Below are 21,554 nucleotides of genomic sequence, written 5' to 3'. Positions count from 1 at the left end.
AGTAAAAGTCACACTTCCATCCCCTGCAGTGGCATGGGGCTAAGGCAGTACACAGTCCCATGTGTTGCTGGCAGGTGCCTTGCTGGCCATGATGAGGGGAAATACAGTCCAGAGCATGAAGTCTTCGGCCCGCTTTCAACAGGGGAGCAAGTGTTCCTGCTGCCGTTACAGGCACAGTAAGGGGTCAAGATTTAAAAGTTGTTGTGTGTTTAAGCCTATCCATCAACATTTTTTCAGTGTAGGTATAAAACATTGTCATTCCGAGTCCTGGTGGACAACCAGCTGGATGTCAAAGAGCAGTGTGCAGTCTGCTGGTGCTACAGATATTTTGTTTACACAGTTAAAAAGCACAGCTGTGCTATATTAAAGATAAATTTTTTATAGAGTCACAAAAGAGCATTTCTCTGAAGCTCTTGTATCTGCTTGAAAAAAATGCAGCCTGACTCCCTTATAGTCTGTCATTTTTCACTGGCTGAGACTGGCAGAAGTGGCAGGTGATGGCTGACAATTTTGGATACAACCAGATTCAGTGAACCCAGGATTTAACCCCCTGACATTCTTATCAGAATACGATGTCTGATAATTAAAATATTTTATTAAAGAATGTTAAAAGCTACCTTGCCCTCACCCTAGATAACAACAGTTCTATGAAAACAGATTAACTGTTTATAATTAGTTTTACAGTCTTTAGAAATTCACCATGTTAAAAAACCCAGGGTAAGCCTTGATTGGATGAAATAACCTTTTGATCATGTTCCTAAAACCCAGGGACTCCTAGGGTAAACCTCGTTCAGGTGAAAAAACCTTCTGATCATGTTTCAGAGTGTGACTCTTATTCAAGCAAAGGACCAGTTAGTGCCACTGTAAAGAAATATTAGCTGGTATGACACATACCCTCTGCTGAAGGAGGTGATGAGCTGTTGAATCTCACTGTACGAGGTATGATAGAGTTATAGCTGTCACAAAAGCAGATGGTAAAGACACTGGAATTACTGAAATATAGCTAAGGGTAAGATTTGGTCTACAAAATGCTTATTCTTGGTCATAAGGAAAAAGAAATAATAAAAAGAATATAAAAATCCTTATAGCCTTCCAGTTTGTGCTGAGTCTCCGAGGTGCAGATGGTTAAAAAAATGCCTTCTTATTTCTAAATTCATGCACACTCTATCAAGACACAGGTATCATGACCGTCAATAGTGCCAATTTTTCCGTACCTTATGAACTATAATATTCTGCATACAGTGAAAGAAGGCAACTCTGTGGAGATATTTGACATCATTTATCTCCTGGTGACAAAAATAATTTTATTTCAAAATTTAATTTCTTACATTTGACTGTAGATATGTACTCATACACTGGAGAAGTAAAATATTACAGCAATTTCGAAGTAAATTTTGTTTCTCAATATGAATTTTTAGAGAAAATAAACAGAAACAAGAAAGAAATTTTCTGTGCCCATTGAATTTAACACAGTGATCACAGTCAACTTTAGCAGGTCAGGGACCTTCCTTCATTCTCTCCAGACAGAATATATTCCATTTGGAGAAGGGAAAAAAATAACTGCCTGTGAAACATCAATGAATTTTTTGTACACTCTAGGCCCATAGTCTCCATAGAGCAGTGAATATGCTCTGAACTTTTTATATGTACCACCAGAATCTAACATGTACTGAATGGATGTGGATTTCTCAGGGAGAAAAATTTTCAGTTCTCAAGAATTTTTCTTCCATATTTAAAAATAACTTTAATATCAGGGAAGAGAATAACACTAGGAATCTGCAGGCATGAAGTACTTGTCTAATCAAATGGTGCAAATCACCTGAACTATGTGATTGTTAAAAGTGATTATTAACTTTTAAAGGAAGCAAGAAATAAAGCACTGGCCTCGTTACAGTGGCTATAGACTAATTTATTCATCAAGACCTAATAAATATCCCTAATTTATGAAGCATTTTATTGACCTCATAGCTACAGAAGTATGGTTCAGTCAAGCATTTTTTGGAGAACAATTTGCTATTCCTTTGGGTGCAGCAACAGTACTTTGTTTTAGAAAAGTTAATGTGATTTATTCTGTTTATAGCCCTGCATATGCTTTGGGTTTTTCTTCAAACCGATTTTATGCTGGGACTGAACTCTTCTCCAAAACACGGCCTTGAAGTGAACTGCATGATTTCATACAGAATCACAGAATGGCTCAGATTGGGAGGGACCTTAAAGACCATCTAATTTAAACCCCCCTGCCATGGGCAGGGACACCTCCCACCAGACCAGGTTGCCCAAAGCCCCATCCAGCGTGGCCTTGAACACCTCCAGCGATAGGACATCCACAGCTTCTCTGGGAAACCTATTCAGGATTTATTGCTTTAGATTTAGGAATATAACCTGACACTTCCTAATTTAGTAGCCATCTTCATCACTACATCAGATAACCTCATTGGTGTCTAAACCCAGCATCTCTCCCACTGACTGTGGTGGAAATTTAGAGCACTAACTTTGAGCATTTTAACAGCAAATGCTCAGTGCACTGAGAGGGACTCCCAGCCCCAAAGGTGGGCTGAAGGGTCTTTTTGGTGTATAGGCAATTTGCAGCAGTTGTAGTCTTATTGATCTGTATGCATAGAAAGCTCAGAATAAGGAATATTAATTCTGGGTCATGCTAAATGAGCACTGATGCTGCTATGGATATGGAACATGCTCACAATTCTCCTGTGAATTGGACCATTCAAGCACTTTCCATTGCAGTGGTTGTCTTTGCTGTGGGTACTGAAAACATGTATGACCATGAGTCACTACCTGCCACGAGTCTCCTGTGGCACTCCTGATTTATAGGACAGGCTTTGGTATTTATATCTCATTCAGAACTGGAAGTTGGGAATTATTTAATTTCTCTCTGCTGGGGAGAGAGGGTGGCTCGGTGACTCTGTGACTCCGTGCTGTAGAGAAGTAGCATATGCTAAGAGGAGATAACAAATTTCCTTACTGCCTGTAAAGGCAGGAGGTAGTTATGGAAGTTAAATGCTTCTCATCACACTTCTCTTTTAATTGAAAATTTACAATTTGGAAGAAAGGTCAGCACAGAGTAACTTTGGGAGTTCCTGGCACATAAATGTCAGACAATAGATCTAAAATGTTAGAGACCTTGATTAAGAAAAGCAAACCAAAACAAAACATTGTGATTAATTCATACTGGTGGAAATAATATAACAAATAGCTGGGTTAGGCAGCAGGAAAGTTCCTGTCACTTATGCAGCTGGCTTTAATGTGTCTCTTACCATTAAAAGCAGGAAAAGTAGTTTGTGGGTAGAGACAAGTATTCTTCATCTTCCTGTTAGCTTCCAGTACAGTAATTAGGACCACAATAAAACAGATGCCTAACATGAAGGCACCTAGAAATAAGGTCGCTGTAAGTCTTGATCAGGCAGCACTGCTTCCTTGTGTCAGGCCCATGGGAACCCCAGCCCTGCCTCAAGGCTGAGAGCTGTGCTCCTGGCCTGGGCATGGGGAAGGGGCTGGGCTCTGACCTGCGCTGCTCTCAGCCAAGGGGGGGTCTCTGGGATCTCCAGTTCTCCAGAAGCAGCTGGTGACCACATCTAGTATAGCCATGAGCCCTTTCCAGGCTCTTTGATCAGCTACTCAAGAAGAAAATTGTTTGCATCCAAACCGTATGAGGCTGATTCTAGGATCAGAAGTGTCCTAAGTTAATTTTATCAGTTTCCTTTTTGAAGGAATTTGTTTTTTTCACAGCTTAGGCTTAGGACCAGAGTCTGTCACTAAGTATTTCATAGGATTTATTTTATCTGTTTTCTTTTGCATACATTACCCTTTATAAATAATAATTTCAGTGCAAGTCTACCATCATTTCTGAGGGCTACATCCTTTCCCTTGTGATATAAGAATGTCCTGAGACTTCTGACAGTTTTAGAAATGTGTTTATATAAAAAAAAATCTTCAGTCTACATTAATTTCCATAACTAGAAAAAAATCTCTAATCTATGTACTGTTATAGATTATGGTTTTAGCTGTGCTGGACAAAGAAAAAGCAGTAATCTACTTTTTTATTTCTTAGTTTCAAATCCTTGTTTCCTGTTTCCTACTAATTTTGAAACTGAATTTTCCAGACAAAATATAGATTTAATGTATGACTTATGCATTATTTTTTGTAAAGTATCTTCTTTAAACCTCTCAGAAATTTAATAGAAATAATGCATAATAAATGTAACTAAAATAAATAGATTGTAAGCTTACTCAAAGTACTACCAATACTGTCAATGGCAGAAACATTACAAAGGATGCAAAACTAATTTTGTTGGACAGAAAACCCATAAATATTAATGTATTTAAAACAAACAAACAAAAAACACAATGTTGATTACTTGGACCTTAAGCAATGAAGCAAGTATAACAATAATTGAACTGAAAGGAATCAGCATAATATGGTCTTCTGAAAATAAAAGTAAGATATGGCTTTTTCTTAGAATAGGTAAGTTCAGAGGAAACTTCTAAGAAAGTTCTAATTTCCAAGTTGTTTTTTGCTTTCTTATCTATTCCAAATCTTTCAGCTATAGCTGATCATTGCTTATTCCTAACTGCAGAGAGCAAAAGTGTTCTCATTATTGCACTTCCATCTCCTTTTAAATAAACTTCTTCCAGGAAAAGCAAAAAAAAAAACAACAACAACAACAACAACAACAACAAAAAACACATCTATTTCTAAAACCCTGGTCTTCTCCATATTTTCTAATGTTTCTTTTCTCTTTAATTTTGACCTTTTCACAATGAGACAGCACTTCTGTTCCTTCACTGAACGGACATTGGCCACCCTTCAATGACCTTGTCTCATTTTGGTGTGGCTGCAATATCTGAGGAAATGTTCTCTTTCTTCAATAACCACAGATGAGGCCTGAGTACAATAAAATCACTTTCTAATATATATTTTAATTTTTATGAACAAACATATGTTTTTTTTTCCTTTATTCTGAAAGCAGATTTTTCAAACCAGTGGTTGCCCTTATTGATCTTCATTGATTACAGGTAACATTTAACTTCATAAACCTTGGATAATCAATTTGTCTTGAAAAAGCAGATTCTGTATTTAAACTAGTCCTGGATGGGATAAAATCCCTTGTAAGGTTTTGTTGTCACATATAGGTGTTTTTTTTTTTTTTTTTTTTTTTTTTTTTTTTTTTTCCTTGTAAGTGAGTTCACCTTCAGGGCTTTTATTCATTCATTTATTTTTTTTTTTATTTTCCCTCAGCAATTCTCCCTTTTTCTTTCTTGTGTTCAGACATTCTTCATCTTTTATGGCAGCTAACATCATCTTCCTCCTTCTGGCAGATGGAAGGAGTGAATCAACATGTATGTTGCAGCCTGTCATTAGTTTGTACCTATCAACAAAACAGATTACCCAGTCATTGCTGCATGATAATACTTTTATTCTGCTGTTGCTACAATCCAAATCTCCAGTGAATTCCACTGTAGGGACCCATTATTCTATGTTACATTCCTCTTGAAATGGGAGAAATTTCTATGCATTTTAACCTCTCTGTCTTCTTTTAATCTCCAACCATATGCAATTGATTAACTGTGAAGATATTCCATGATTGGTGGTGCTGTACTGTTACTTTCCTACGTACAGAATATCTATAATTCAGAAAGGTTTAGAGTGAACCTTTAGAGTGAAAGGTTTAGGTTTTCAGGTAAAAATTAATAAAACCAAATGCCAATTTCTATTTGTATCTCTCTCTCTTTCTCTCCTAATGGCTTTAAACCTATTAGTCAATTTTAAACCAACTCGTCAAAATAATAATCAAAAATATTTAATAGATGTGAATGAGTTTGGTGGAATTGGATGGTTGGATAGAGAAAAGAGCATGCATTAGGAGAACTGTATGATGGAGAGGTTGAAGAAGGAGGTTTTAAATAGGACAGGAATTGTTTCAGTGCTACTAGGAGAGTTTATTTTATTTTTCAAATATTTATGAGTTTCGAAATGTCTCTGTGATGACCACTGACCTGGCTTGGTTTAGATTAGTTATCTGAGGCACAGGGTCCTCTTTTATTATTTATATCTGGAAAGTAGAAACAGACAGAAGTGATGTATGCCTAATTCCTTCCAAAGTGCACTTAAAAATGTACTATATGATGAAGTGTTTAATAAATTTGTGTTTTTTAAATGTTAGCTTGAGCATCATTTATCTACTTGGAACAGTGCATTTTTGCCAATCCATTACTGCTTCTAAGTCTGTGACAGAGTGGTTCACTGGGAATAACATGCTGATTAACCTCAATATCAACATGTTGCTTTACATTTTTCTCTAGACTGGGAACCTGTCATCTCTGTAGAACATATATAAACTGGATAGACGATTATGTTGTTTTATTGCTTTGTATTCTAGATTAAACATGAAGATTATGCGTACAAAATAAATATTTGTTATATCTACAAGTTTTCTGGTATTAAAAAATACAACAGGATATCCATCCTTGCTCCTGCTTTCAAATATTAAACACTTTACTAAATCAAGTTAATAAACACAATAGGCTTCAAAATTAAAAATGAATATGCTTTCATGCTAAATTAATGTTCTTTTCCATACACATTTATGCATGATGGCTAATTCTTGTAGTTTTAATTATAAGCGCACAATGTCAGAGTAACTGTCCTTCCATATGCAGGTTCTTCTGTTAAGAGCAAAGAAGCAATTCACCAAGCTCTTGTGAAACTTATTCAAAAGGTTTTACACATAAGACTTAGGTAAAAACTGTCTAAAATTAAAACAAACAAATAAACAAACCAAACAAACAAAAAACTAGGATGTGCAGTTAAGCAAGATAGAAGAATTCATTTTTAAAATGTCCATCTTTCATGTATTAAACATTCTCTTTTCTATGTTTTCTAAAACCCATAAATACTGGAAATTACAGGCACTGTCATGATGGTGAAGCAGCCAATGGGTGTTTTTCTGTTGACTGGAAAATAGTAGGAATTTTCCCTCTATTTTTACTTTTGCTTTTATTACCTCAGTTTTAATAGTGCTGTTGGCTACTGGAACTATGTAGCTAGTTTGTGAAATAGTGACTGTTTTCTTCTCCAAATACCTCAATGGACCAAAGACGACAGGGTCTTAAGGGGAGCCTTCAACCAAAAACAGATTTTCTGCTGTTTTAAACAAATCTTTATTCTGTCAATGTCAAAAAAGAAGTTAATTTCATAGTGATGGAGGTAAACCAGCAATATACCAAGGCATTAGCAAAGAACAAAGATTTTTCAAAATGATGGTCCTGCCTGGGAAAATTTACTCTCACTGCTGTAACAATTTCTCTTTTTATAAACGTATAAAATGTTATTAGAAAGAGATTAATTTGCTCATCTGCCTTGCAATGAGGTGGAAAATAAAATAATCTATGAAATTCTGAAATAAAAAAGCAACATGGAAGAAAGCACGAACATAATTATTGAGTGTTTTTGCTTGGAAGTCAACCTTCTGGACAACACTTGCAGAAGAAAAGTAGACTGTAAAATGGTTTAATAGATGAGAGAAAGAGTAAGTGTTTAGTAAAAGGAAATTTGCCAAGACCAGAGAGGAGGAGGTTATGTTAGTCAGACCAGATGTGTATGAGGGACTGGATCACAGAAGTAATTTGTGCAGGAGTGTAAATCTCCAGATCTTTTCAATGTCACTCGGGAAAACTTGTGTCTGACAGTTACTCCATCCTCGTGATCTTTTCTGCCTCTGCCTCTCAAATTCACATAAATTCCTTTCCAGACTGTTTCCAACCCTGACTGAGGCCATTCTGTGACTGTATCCTTTCCTTGTTCTCCAGAAACAGCGCTCAGTTGTGTCTGGACTCATGGGAGCTGTCCTAGTTGTTTCCAGTCCACTTCCAGTTCCTTTGTCCATTTTACTTAATACTAAGTCTTTGCACCAAATTCTTATTTATGTATTTAATTATTTATTTTTCCCCAACAGAATGACCTCAGCCCTGGATCTTTGCCCCTTGCTTCCAGTCTGATTTGGAGAGCCTTAAGTTGCTCCAAGATACATGGACTAAATCTTCTGAAAGATCCTGCTTTATGTCTGAATTGTGGAAAATATTGGGAAGATATTATGCAAACCTTCGCATTTTTAACTGGATTTATTCTATATTATGCAATTATTTGTACGCTGAGTGGACTCTGAAAATAAGGAAATGGAAGAAAAAAATGTTGATGTTGAATAGGTAGGAAAAAGTATGTAAGTGATCATAACTATAATCTTTACTGTTTCTGTTCACAAGCTAAAAATCACAGACTATTTTCCTTGAGAGTAATCTCTCGAGAGATTATCATTAAAAATCAGATTTTCAATGTAGTTTCTACAGTTATTACTTCTTATTGTAAGTAAATGCTGCAGGCAAACAGTCAGCTGCTTATGTCAGCCTCTGTATCTCTACGTCCCATCTCCCCAGCCTGATAGCCCTCCTTCTCTTCTTTCCCCTCAGTTCTTCTCTTCCTGGCTACCTTGGCACAAGGGCAGGACCTGATGTGCTGAGTTCTGCTGCTCAGGGCTAGCATACTCTATGGAGATTTCACCTTCCCAGGTCTGACAAATCTTTTCAAAGCACTACATGAGATGTTCAAAAGCTTTCAACATAGCACCATTTGGGGAAATTTCCACATGAGCTGCATTCTCCCAGCTCAAGGTGACTCCTGAAAATATATGAAGTCTTTCTTCTGGTGTCAGTGTCAGAGTGCCTCAGCTTAAAAAAAAAAAAAAGCTAAAAACCACCTAACTTTGTTCTCCAAAGTAGTTAAATACTTTTTTTTTTTTTTTTTTTTTTGTTCTCTGCTAATTTATCTCAAAATCTTTAAACTGAAGATAGAAAGTTAGCATGAAGAAAAAAATAGAGCTAGTATTAAAAGTTGGTCAGAAAACTGAAAAATAATATCTCAGAGAGGACAATGTTTGGGAGGCTCTACCTGCTGCAGCAGTGACTTTGTAAAAGGTAATTATACACAACCTGTAAAAAGCCCTTCGCTGTGTCTGTGGAAGTGATATGCAACTTTCTAATGTCCTGCATGCCATACGGGGAGGTTGGTAATTTTTCTTCAGTGACTGTTGCTCATTCCTTTTTGTTGGCTGCAGTAGGGCAAGGCTGGTGGGGCACAGATTTGTGCTTATTTGGCTGAACTTGGTGATTCAGTGAAATGGCTTAATTCTGCCAACTAATTATAACCATAAATTAGGAACCATTTGGAACAATTAAATGTGTCATCCTTTCTTATTTTCAGGTTTTATCCTTTGGTTGCACTGAAAAGATCACAAGGCTAAAACACCTTGAGGATTTGCTATCTCTCATGTATCAATTCATATTTAAGAGATCCTTTTCAAACTTGGAATAGGTGCAAAGGCTTAGCAAAAGGTGGGTTTGATAACGTGCAATTCATTTCTCTTCTGGGAAGTAAAATGAAAACTAGAAAGGCAAATGGCATGCCCTTTTTTAAAAAATATATATAGTTGTAATTAATTATTATTTATGTTTTTCAATGGGAAATAGAAATGCCTGTACTAATGATCAACTATATACATGTACTAAGTACATATTTCTATTTGTGGAATTATTTTTTAAGACTGGTGACTGAAGCACTGTTAGTTGTTAGCATTGCTACACTGAGTTTCTAAGTTATTCTCATGCACACTTGTCAATAAATCTTTCTGTCATAAAGTTGCAGAACTGATAAGTCATTGTTTTTATACTAGAAAAATGTCCATTAGTCTGTAGTTTAATACATTGTTCACATAATCCCTTTCATTCTACTGTGTGGAAAAGAGATGTATTCAGACTATGAAAGTGACAAATTTCCTGACTATGCAGGTAGTGTGAAATACAAAGGATAAATATTTCCACAGGGTATCGTGTTAGGAATGCTTTTATTTTCCATCCTTCTTCTTGATCTGGAATCAGAAAAAAAATAATGCACTGTGTAAAGGCCTGTCTTGTAAATCTTTCCTTACAGAGCTAATTCATTAACTCAGACCAAATCCCACCAACCTCTAGTGGAAATCTTTTGTTAGAGATGGACTCTTTGACTCACAGAACATTTGCAGGTCTGATAAATAGTAAGCCAGTGATATTAACATGGGTTAAAAGGAAGAGGAATGACAGGAAAGCCTGCAAAAAAATGAGGCACACAACCAGGTAAGAAAAGAACAAAAAAGAAAGGACTTTACAGCCTGCTTCTGGCCCTCTTACTCACTCCTCCTGTATGTCTGGGAGCACATTTGTGTGTAGCCTTTGTGTGTTTTCTCTGTCTTACAGATGGTGAGTCTTTTTTGTGTATCTGCCTCACAGCAGTATTGTGGTGCTTAAGCAGGTTTCTCACACACTGTTTGTGTCAGAATTAATCAGAATGAACAAAATGAAGAAAGTCCCTATAACCAATGGCATTTCCCTTCTTCCTCCACTCAGGACTGGTTCAGACAACGTTGCTGGCAGAATTTATTTAATCTTGTCCAGTTGTGCAGAAAACAAAGCCCAGAGGGAAAAAAAGAGTATGTGGATTTCAAAATCTTTTGCCTACATGGACAATTAATTACAATGACAATTGTTTTAGTTATTTTTAGAGTGTACCTCTCTAACTTATTTAGTGCATTGCTGTTAAGCAACCTGGGACAATCACAGAGGAAAAACATCTACTGTCCGTGTATATCGTACATATGTTCAAAGTGTTGAACCTGGATCCTTTCCTAGAAACACCTTCTGTACAGGAAGAATTATTAACCTGGAAAGGTTTAAGTTCTTACCTATGCTTTTAAGTGACAAAATCTGCAAAAGAATAATGCTAAATAATACTGGCCTCCAATTAGTTGAAATATATTGCTGAAGAAACAGTCTCTGTAGAAAGCCCATGTTATATAGATAAGATTACTATTTCACCTGATTATGACCATATTACCTTAGATGCACAGAAATGTCTGGGTTATCATAGCTCATCATTAAGTAGTTATTGCGTTCCCTTATGATTACTTCCTTTGGATATAGGTGCTTGGTGTAGCACGCTAACCTGTGGTGTAAACTAGCAGCTGCAACGCAGGAATTACAGAGACAGCAGGTGACCCAGGAAAACCAGCAGTTCGAACGGAGGGCTAACAAGCCAAGGCAACCGTGTGCACATAGGGGGTCAGCTGGAACACGCCACAAGCCTTCAGATTAATCACAGTGCTGAGGGACTGTAGGTTTTTTGAGCCAAACTGCCAGCTGGTAATTGCACAGTAAAGGCTTATCAGAGCAGAGTTACTAAGAAGCTTCCATGGCAACATCTGCAAAAGAAAACCTTCACCTGCAACCCAGCATGTGCGTGTAAAGCACTTCCAGCATGCCAAATCAATCTGGCCAGTAGGGCTGAGCTAAACACAAGGGATGACCATGAACTCTGAAGATCCCGGGCTATTTTTGAAGCAATAGACACGTGAAGAAACAGAAAATCTAATTATAAGAACTGTTTATCACTTTTCCCCCAAGACACTTACAGGAAGTCAGGAATGCAATTCTTTGCTGCATATTTTTTGCTGCAAGACTTAGGCAGCATATATTTTTGTAATATTCATAATATATATATGTATATATATATATATTTCCCCCAGCAGAAACAAAGGTACAAGGACAGAAACCTATGCCCAAGTCTTCCTACTTTCAAATTGTTCATTCTTGGTTTTGTCCAGACCATATACAAAATTTAGAGTGTCACCTCTCCCGTAGAAAAATGGCTCTTCACTCTTCTTTCACCCTGTTCTGTTCCCAAAAGCTTGTCCTGTAGTTTTCAGACCAATTGTTATTTGAAATAGTGGAGGAAAAGTTAATGATAAGAGGGAGCCTTCATTTTTCTGAAGAGCAGAAGGGAGAACACCTCATTCTGATTCTTGGTATTCAGCAGACCTGTCTGTGAAACCCAGACCCTCGTTTCCTTGGAAGCAGGGTTAATCCCTGTGATCATCTAAGACAGGCTCTAAAACGCTGTTTTGAGATGTTGTGTGTAAGAAGGGATTTCTGAAACAATATTGTGTGTGTCACTGCCATGCAGCATTAGAAGGACACAGATTTTGTAATGCTGCAAAACTCTACAGAAGATTTTTGGGAAGTCACTTGGTTCACCCCATGCTTCAGGTCCTTATTTGTAACAGAAGGACTCTCTGTTTCTAAAGCAGGGGGGTTATGTGGAGAAGAGGATGGTGAAGTGGGAGGAGAGCGGGGGGTGGCAGACCCCGCCCTCCATCTGAGGAAACATGAGCATGCTGTCATGAGGTGTTGGGACTAGAGGGAATGGCCTCAAGTTGCACCAGGGGAGGTTTAGGTTGGAAATTAGGAGACATTTCTTCTCAGAAAGAGCAGTCAGGCATTGGAATGGGATATCCAGGAAGGTGGTGGAGTCATCGTCTCTGGGGGTGTCCAAGGAAAGGCTGGACATAGTGCTTAGGGACATGGTTTAGTGGGTGACATTGGTGGTAGGGTGATAGTTGGACCAGATGATCTTGGAGGTGTTTTCCAACCTTAATGTTTCTGGGATTCTATGTTACATTGATGAGAGGCTAGAGCCTGAACTGGAAAATGTCATGTGGAACACGTGAAACAAGGTCTTATCAGGCTGCAATTTGCAGGGTCCTGCATTTTTGCCACCTAACCTAACCCATAGAAGTGGCCTAAAAGAAAGCTGGAGAGGGACGCTATCAGGGAGTGTAGCCATGGAACAAGGAATAATGGCTTTAAACAAATGGAGAGGAGATTTATATTAGATGTGATGTGAGGAAGAAATTCTTCACTCAGAGCACAAAGCACACATGGGAATTAGGGCTGAAGATGCACTTTGCTTCTGTTCTTTTCTGTAAAGAATATAATGAAAATACCTAAAAAACAGTGTTAAAAATAAACCCAGAGCACCGGATGGGAGGTGCAGGGCAGTCCCTGTGGCCAAGGGGCAGCCTGTCTCTCTGGCAAGCCAAATGGCCTGGGGGATCCAGCTCCAGAAAAGGGGTCCTCAGCCCCCCAGACCCTCCTCCTTCCATGTGAGGGCATCTTCCAGGCCGCTCCCAACACAGCCGCCTTTGGGCATGCACGGGCCACTCCATCACAGAGGCTTGCTGAGGTCACAATGGCCACCACTGCCCCACCTTTGCTGCGGGCCCTAAAAAACAGGACCCCTGCAGCTGGCCCACCACTCGCTCAGCTACTAGGTCCTCTGACAGCCAGTGTACGCAGCAGGAAGAAGACTAGAAGCAGTAAGGCGAGAAGCAGCCCTCCTTGGTGTGAGAGGACAGCGATGCAGTCCAAAGAAGCACCAAAAAGGAAGGCAGCTAACCAAAAGTAGATGTGTCATGGGCAGAGGGGTAGCACCTGCAGCACAAGAGTCATCAGTGCTCGAGGGACCTCTGGTGCGCAGCCCACAGTCACATACAGGTGGTACCACTGGCACCGCAGCAATGTGGGGAACAGGCTGCCCCCCCAGCCATTCAGCGACAGGGGACCTGGGCCTTCCCGTAGGTGCAACGGTGGCATGGGGCAAAGGCAGGAGGATCAGGCAGACAGCCGCATGGAGCAGAGGCGTGCCCGTAGTCTGGAACACAGTGTGGGACCCAGGCGTAGCCGTAAAACAGACAGCAGCATCGAACCCATGCATGAAAACCAACCTGACAGTGTAATGGAACCTAGGGGTGGAACTGGACGACCCCTTGGTTTGGCACCCTGGCCTGAAAACATTCCGGATGGAAGGCATCCCATCTGGGCAGTCCTGGGCAAGGACTGGCTTGCCCTTCTGCCAAACACCATGGAGCCCATGGAGCTGAACCCACCAGATGTGGAGGAACCAATGGAAGTGGATCCACCTCTGCCAGAACAGAGCTGGGACTATCGCGGCATGTCTTCTGAGAGCACCAACATCCGAGAGCACCAACAGTGTCGCAGAAGTGCCCAGCCAGCTCCCTACTCATTGCTCAGGCTCCATCCCAAGCATTAGCTTGGAGCCGCCAAACGCCATGGACATCCTGCAGGCTCACCTGCAAGATGTCCTGGCAATAAAGAACTCAGTTGCCAATTCTCAGGGGTTGCGTGAGTGCTTCTTTCTCGTTCCCCAGCCCTTGTGCGAGAGGTGGCATCCCTTCTGCACAGAGCCTCAAGAAAGAGCACAAGAGAGGACCCAGCTTCCTTCAGGCTGCTGCGCTGGGGTGACAGGAGGAGTCCCCGAGGGCCACCACGCACCTTTCACATTTGTGAAAATAGACTGAGGGGTGACAAAAGTAGTGTGTAAGTGATTATAGGTGGCTAATTTCTTATATTAGGAGTGAGTTTCTATATCTGAGCAATTGGCAATGACAGACATGGAGAAGGCTGAGGTACTCAGCAACTTCTTTGCCTCCATCTGTACTGGCAGACAGGCTTCCCAAGTTTTTAATTTCCCTGAACCCATAGGTGGAGGCTGGGGGATCGATGTTGCACCCACTGTAAGTGAAGAGCAGGTTCGACACCATCTGATGAATCTAAATAGGTACAAGTCTATGGGACCTGATGACATTAATCCAAGGGTCCTGAGGGAACTGGCTGATGTAGTTGCCAAGCCTCTATCATAGTTGAAAAGTCCTGGCATTTGGGTGATATACCTGGCGTGTGGAAAAATGGAAATGTCATGCCCCTACTCTTCAACAATTAAAACAAAGAACTGAACAAAGAGCACTACTCTTAAACAGTTAAAACAATTAGGAGACATTTCTTCTCAGAAGGAGTGGTCAGGCATCACAATGGGTTGCCCAGGGAAGTGGTTGAGTCACCGTCCCTGGGGGTATTCAAGGAAATCTTGGACCTGGTGTGTAGAGACATGGTTTAGTGGGTGACATTGGTGGTATGGTTGGACCAGATGATCTTGAAGGTCTTTTCCAACCTTAATTTTTCTATGATTCTATGATTCTATACTACACTCACCTGACTATGCCAGTACTGCAGGACATTGGTTATTGTTAAGCAGTTTTTCTTTTTGACTTTTAGCCTCTTACATAGCAATTTTAACATCATAAATAATAAACATATTTTGTTAGACAGCCCAAGATTGTATCTGAATTTACTATTGGTTGCTGACAGAATAAATTTAATTGGAATAGTTTTTGAGAGTTTTTTAATTCTTCATGAGTTTAAGCACCTAGAAAAATTCAAAGTAAATATCATTCAAAAACTATAGTCAACACTTCAAATTTGAATGATATAAGTGTGAAACAGATTTGCACCTAAAAATTTAGTGAGGTTATTTCATCATTTATGTTGAAATAATTGCTTTTTGTTTTTTAAACTGAAATTTCCAGGCTCCTGAAGGAATTGACAATTCAACTTCAGACAATAAGATATCTAGGGAAGGAATCTGAGCACAGTTTTATAAAATAATTATTTCATGAAATTATCTACTGTTAGGTTTAATTCTTCTGTTTTGTCTTTTCAAGATACTATTGACTTGCTATGTCGTATTTTTTTTTTTCAAAAATTATGTAGGCAAACTGGATGTTTATGTTGAGGTCCTACATTGTAATAGCTTTTCATATAAAATAGCTTTCTATTTCCTTGTTTAATTATATTAACCTTTCAAAAATGTAGAAGTGTGTACTGTGGTCTGTTATACTAAAAGGTGATATTTATTTGTTGTTATTTTTTGTTGTTGTTTTCTTTACCCTAAGAAAATAAGTTATTGTATTAACTGCATTTATGTGAGGTCATAATTTTAATGTCATTTTGGAATTTTGCTTCATAAGGAGGAAAAAATCTTTTGTATTCTGATGTGAGGGGGGAATAATAAGGTCAGGCTCACCAAGATGGACTGATGCCCTAGTGGATAGATAGAGCATTCGGACAACAGGTGGGAGAGCAAGAACCTCAATATATTTGGTCAGTGCAGGGAGGTAAGCTCAGCTTTCTACATGTCTAGTAGGAGTTTTAGCTACTATACTAGAGAACTACCTGCCATTTTCTGAATGTTTATTTATCCACAATGGATTAGGAGCAAGAGGAAATGCTAGAGCCTAAAGACATTGCTTCTGTAATGCTAACCATTACCTCATTTACCAGCTTGAGCTGCTGTCTTCTATCTTCGACAGTAATATTGTTGTTGAGATAGACAGTTCCTTCAAAATTTGTGTTCAAGAAACTCAGAAATCTCCAACAGGCTATTAACAGATGTTGAACTCTTCTGACTGAAGGAAAAGCTAGGACACAAGGTATGGTCTTTGCCAGCTGATGCAGGACAGGCTCAGGGAATTTGTTGGCTTATTTTGTAGTTACTTAGACCCACTGGGTGACAAACCTGTAAAAAAAGTTTTTATGTTCTAGTTAATTGTAAGTAAATTTTAGCAGCAACACTGGTTATAGTTATGCTTATAGTTATGATGCAGATTTTTCTGAGGAACAGTGAGTATCCTTATATTGTCCTTCTCATAGCAAGCAGGGTGCTGGGCTCATTCTCTCTTAGGTGAATATTTCGTATAAGAATTTCTGTCATAGGATGCAAATGAGCCCAAAGGTTACATGTTGTGAGGATCATTACAGACTGTATTCATGTCTAATGTTTTCTAAGTTAATGGATGATTATTTTGTGTCATATGAAATAAGAACTTCTCTGTGGTTTCATACCTTCTTCTTTAATAGCCTATGTAGATAAAAACCAGATAGCTCCAGCAAAAACAGTTGGCTATGTAAAATGCCCGGCTGGTGTATTGGGTTTATGTGACTGGGTTTTGGTAGCAGGGGGCTGCAGGGGTGGCCTCTGTGAGAAGAATCCAGAAGCTGCCCCATGTCAGATAAGGGCCAATTCCAGACATTTCCAAAGGGACCTGCTGCTGGCCAGAGCCGAGCCAATAAGTGATGTTGTTGCCACCTCTGGGAGGGCAGATTTAAGAAATGGAAAAAAAACTGCTGCACACAGCATGTGGGAGAGGGAGGAGTGAGAAGCAGCCCTGCAGCCCCCCAGGTCAGTGCAGCAGGAGGGCAGGAGGTGCTCCAGGCAGGCAGCAGCAGTTCCCCTGCAGCCTGTGGAGAGGCCCCTGGTGGAGCAGGCTGTCCCCCTGCAGCCTGTGGTGTTGCAGTTTTCTGTGTTATACCTTTACTGAGAAATTTCTCTTCTCCACCCCCACCCCCCTTCTCCGTGTCTTTTACAAATTAGCTTTTTAGCCTGTTACCTTTCAGTCCATGAACAGTGTTACTGGATTTAGTGGCACTACGCGCACTGATTAATGAGAACACAATTGGGCTTTCATATTTATGGGACCCATTTAGTACCCTTCAAAGTGAACCATGAGTTTTCCAGCCTGGCAACCAACCGGAATGTAAGCAATTGATCACAGACACATTTCCTTCTCTCGTCATTTGTTTAAGCAAATGTCTCACACGTTGCACTTCCATATGCTGCAAAACATTGGCATGAGTTTTCAGATTCATTTCCACATTTAGTAATCTACGATTTAGTAAAAGCACCAAACAATGCACGTTTGTGCATTTTTTTTTTTCTTGGAGACTTACTCTGCACTATCTTTTTATGTCCTAAGAAATACGGTAAGTATGTGACTTTCTGCTGCTCAGTGCCACAGGGTAATAGTAGTAATAATAGTATAATAATAATAATAATAATAATAATAATAATAATAATAATAATAATATATTGATGGGGGACAAACCAAAGACCTGTATTCATAATTTTGGGAGAGGGGCAGCACCACGAAAGGACTCTGGTCCCTGGCTGCCTCCTCCAGAAGTGGGTCTGGGTCCAGGACCAGGTCCGGGTGGGCAGCGGGGGTGCCATCGGGTTTGCTCGGTGGCCCCACGTCAGGGCACCGACACCCTCTGCTGTTGCTTCGGAAAATAGCTCTCAGCATGGGTACTGGCAGCTGGTTACCTGTAAGAGTTTGTCGCTGTACATACACACTTAAGTAATCCCACTTTCTCTTTATTCCAGCTCCTGTGCTAAGCTTTGCCCTTCGTGCCTGATTTTTCTTGATACCCTTCGCTCCCAGCATCACTGTTCCTATACTATTCTCTTCTATGGCTCAAGTGGGATCTCTGCATGATCAAGTGAGTGAGCGATGAATAGATTCGATAACTGGGGAATGGGGAAGGGGGGATGACTAAGGGAGTACTGCCTTCCCCAGTCCGTCCTGGAGTCGGCAGACACTGGCTTAGTCAGCCAGTGCAGGCACAACGCCTTATTCAGGGAGCTAAAATCACCTCTCTTATATCAGTGTTTAAGCAATTGATTATGTCTGAATGAAGGTGCCAAAAGCAGCAGGCAAAGGAGGTGGAAGGGGGAATGCTTAGGGATTGTCCATGTAAAATTTGCTTTTCTTTAGCTGCGTCATTTGTTTTCAGTCCGAGTCTGACTTCTGCTAGGCATTTGAAAAAGTGAACAAACAATTCTAGGTCTGAAGAAAAGTGGATTAAGATTTGGATATCATTGGCATGTAATTGACACATAGGTCTTAACTCTGGAAAAAAAAGAATCCTTTCTTTTCTTGTCAAAAAGGTAAAGAGAAGTCTCTCTGGGAGCCTGAGTCCTTTCGAGAGAAGCCAGTACTTATCCCACACAATCCACTGGGATCATCCCCCCAAACACCAGCCTAATCTTAAAACTGATTCTTATTTATTCCCGTAAAATTTATCCACAGCATGAACAGCTTCTGGTGCCTCAGAGCTGAAGTTCGGGCTGCGTTAGCTGACCACATTCCCTTCCTCAAGCGGTGTGCCAGCTACTGGCAGCCCTGCACTCCCATGTGCTGGGAAGCCAACTTCCTATGGAAGATGATGAACATAGTGCTCTGCAGGAGGTGCAATGACAAATAATCATTAGTAAACAATAATTAGAGAGACTTTAAGAATCAGTTCTTCCCTTCCCTTCCCTTCCCTTCCCTTCTCTTCTTTCTTTCAGTTTTTCATTTCTTTTTTGTAAGAACAGGATGACAGATGCTCGAGGATAGTATAGATACTATAGTTTTCTCTGAAAAGGGGAGGCACCAGGAATGGTTCTCCAGCTCAAGCTCAGCTGTTCTCAGCATGCTCGCATCTCCTCCAGGAGCCACAGCTGCAGCCTGCTCCAGGAAATTGGGCAGAAGGAAAACTTCCAGCTGGGGACCCCCACTAAGGAAAGTGCAGGGAAGATGGCAAAGTGGCCACCTGCTTTGACAATGCTGCTTCTGCTGCCAGGGTGACAGCAGAGTGGAGCAAGTGGCTTCTATCATTACAATTTGCAGAAGTCCTTAATCCCAGCCAGTAACCTCCTCTCTGCCAGTTAGCTCCTGCCTGTGCACCACCCTTCGTTTCTTAAGTCCTGGGGTCAGAAATATGCCAACATCTGCCCAGTGCCTCCCTGTGTCTGGCAGTTTAAGGGTGGCTGGTCTCTCACCCTGCCCACAAGGACTTTCCCGTGGAAGATGGAGGTGTCTGGGGACAGGCCACAGAGGTTCTTCCTGTGCTTGGAGTTTCATTGTGTTGGTTTCTGAAGTTGAAAGTAGAGAAGTATACTAATAATTTATTTAAAAATGAACACTAACTTCTGCCATCTTTCAAGTGTAAAACAAATTACAAGTCGTATGTCGAATATTCACTGACTGCTATGACTAAAATGTATGTTTAGGAAGCTGTTTAGGAAGGAGTATTAGATACACATTCCTTCCTCTCATTTCCCCCTTTTTCTGCCTTGCTGGTCTTTGAAGAGGATGATATGTCACATTTCCTGAAGCTGCATTCACACAGCCAGCCCGCATTTCTGGATACACAGACACAGGAGAACTTTGTTTCCCTGGCAACTGAAAGCACAGGAAAGCTCTTCCAGCATCTCCTCCCTTTATTTGGGCTCACCATTATTGTATCCTTTGGTCAATCAGGTAGTAAAAACAATTATGGACTAAAAAAAGCATTTCAATAGCCAGCTGCACTTAACTCGTCTTGCCTCCCTCACAATTTCTAGAATAAAAAGAGACCTCTGCACATGATCCTGTACCAAAGTGTCTGGCTCATGGCTGGACTTCAAGGTCTGCCCTATTCCAAAAATTTAACTTAAGCCTAGAAAGTGGCACAGTCTTCAGGGAAGCAATGTTGGAAGCTCAGCAGCTTTCACACAGCACCCAGAACCTGCGAGCTGCTGCGGCACCACGAGTCGTGCCGGTGATTCAGTATACTTCGTACTTACCTCTGAGTCAGGGCTGAATTAATGTCCCGGTGCATTACTGAGATTTTGAAGCACAGTGCTGCTGGTGGCAGCTCTTCAGTTTAGATTTTGGCAATTAAAAAAAAAAAGAAAAAAAAAAGACAATGTGGAAGCCTTCCCACCTGCTATTGTTAAATATCGCATATATCCCTCCCCCACTGCTACTGTGAAGTATCACATAGCTCCCTTCCCCCCTGTTCTTTATTCATTCAAAGAATTTCACAAGGATTACAAAAGAAAATGCTTTACAGTTACAAGATTCTCAATTTATGGGTTTCCTTACAGTTAAATGTGGCAATGTTGTGTAATTTATCTCTGAATGATGCAGAAAGCCTGGGGAAAAAAAATAGAAAAAATTATTGGTGTAAATACATGTGTATTGCACTGTCTAGCTGTCAGAGAGCTGGATGTGGCATTTCTGTACCATAGAGGGCTGGTGTTCACATTTTAAGTAATGATTCTTAAATATAGAATTTTGTACATAGTTTTGCATTTTTAATGCAAAAGTTTTGCATTTAATGCAAAAGTTTTTGCCTTTAATGCAAAACAAGTCCAGTTGATTTCTCTTGTGTCTCCTAAAGTCCAGTGAGATGAACACTGAATCTATAGTATTGTAGTGAAAAAAAATGAGGGTGTGTAATCCACAGATTTACAGCTTTGGTGCAAGAGGCACATTGTAGCTAAATGGTTGAGACTGTGCTCTTATGCTTTTTAAAAATATTTCCTTTCCCCTGAAAGCACAAGGCCTTTTGTCTATTGAGCTCCATCGGGGGGGGGGGAGGGGGGGGGGGTGGCTTCAGGCAGAAGTGTTGGTGTGTAGACAGGTTACATCTGCAAATTCCTTTCTCTTCCCCTGTGACTTCAGGGCATGTGTCCCATGCAGCTGTAAGGTACTTACTCCATTACAGGTCAGTGACCACAGCTGTCAGCACATCTTTTTTTGTGCTAACTCTAAGATGACTGAAGAATTTCAGCACAGAATTTAGCTAGAGGAAGAGGAGCTCACTGTCCAACCACTGATGCTTGAAAAAATCCTTGAGTCTACTGTTAATTAATCTTACTGATTTTTTCACACCATCTGTGCTTGAGATTTATGCAGAGCAATAACAAACTTTTCTTCCTCATATAGATGTTTCTTATCCAACTGTAGCAATTGCAGAATGACAAACTGTTGCTTCTTCCTCTGCTTCACCAGCCTAACCCTTACAATCCATTTTATTATTTTGCAGCTGCACATGCTCACATTTAAGGTACAATCCAAATAAAACAATTGTTTATAAGAGACAGAGTATCAATGAATGCAAAAATATTGCTATCTTTTGGCTTTCTCGTATTTTTTAATTCCAGAATGTGGAGA

This window comes from Oxyura jamaicensis, chromosome 2, assembly GCF_011077185.1.
Source record: "Oxyura jamaicensis isolate SHBP4307 breed ruddy duck chromosome 2, BPBGC_Ojam_1.0, whole genome shotgun sequence".
NCBI classification, from domain to species: domain Eukaryota; kingdom Metazoa; phylum Chordata; class Aves; order Anseriformes; family Anatidae; genus Oxyura; species Oxyura jamaicensis.
The sequence above is the reverse complement of the archived record's forward strand: the minus strand, read 5'-3'. Positions refer to the sequence as shown.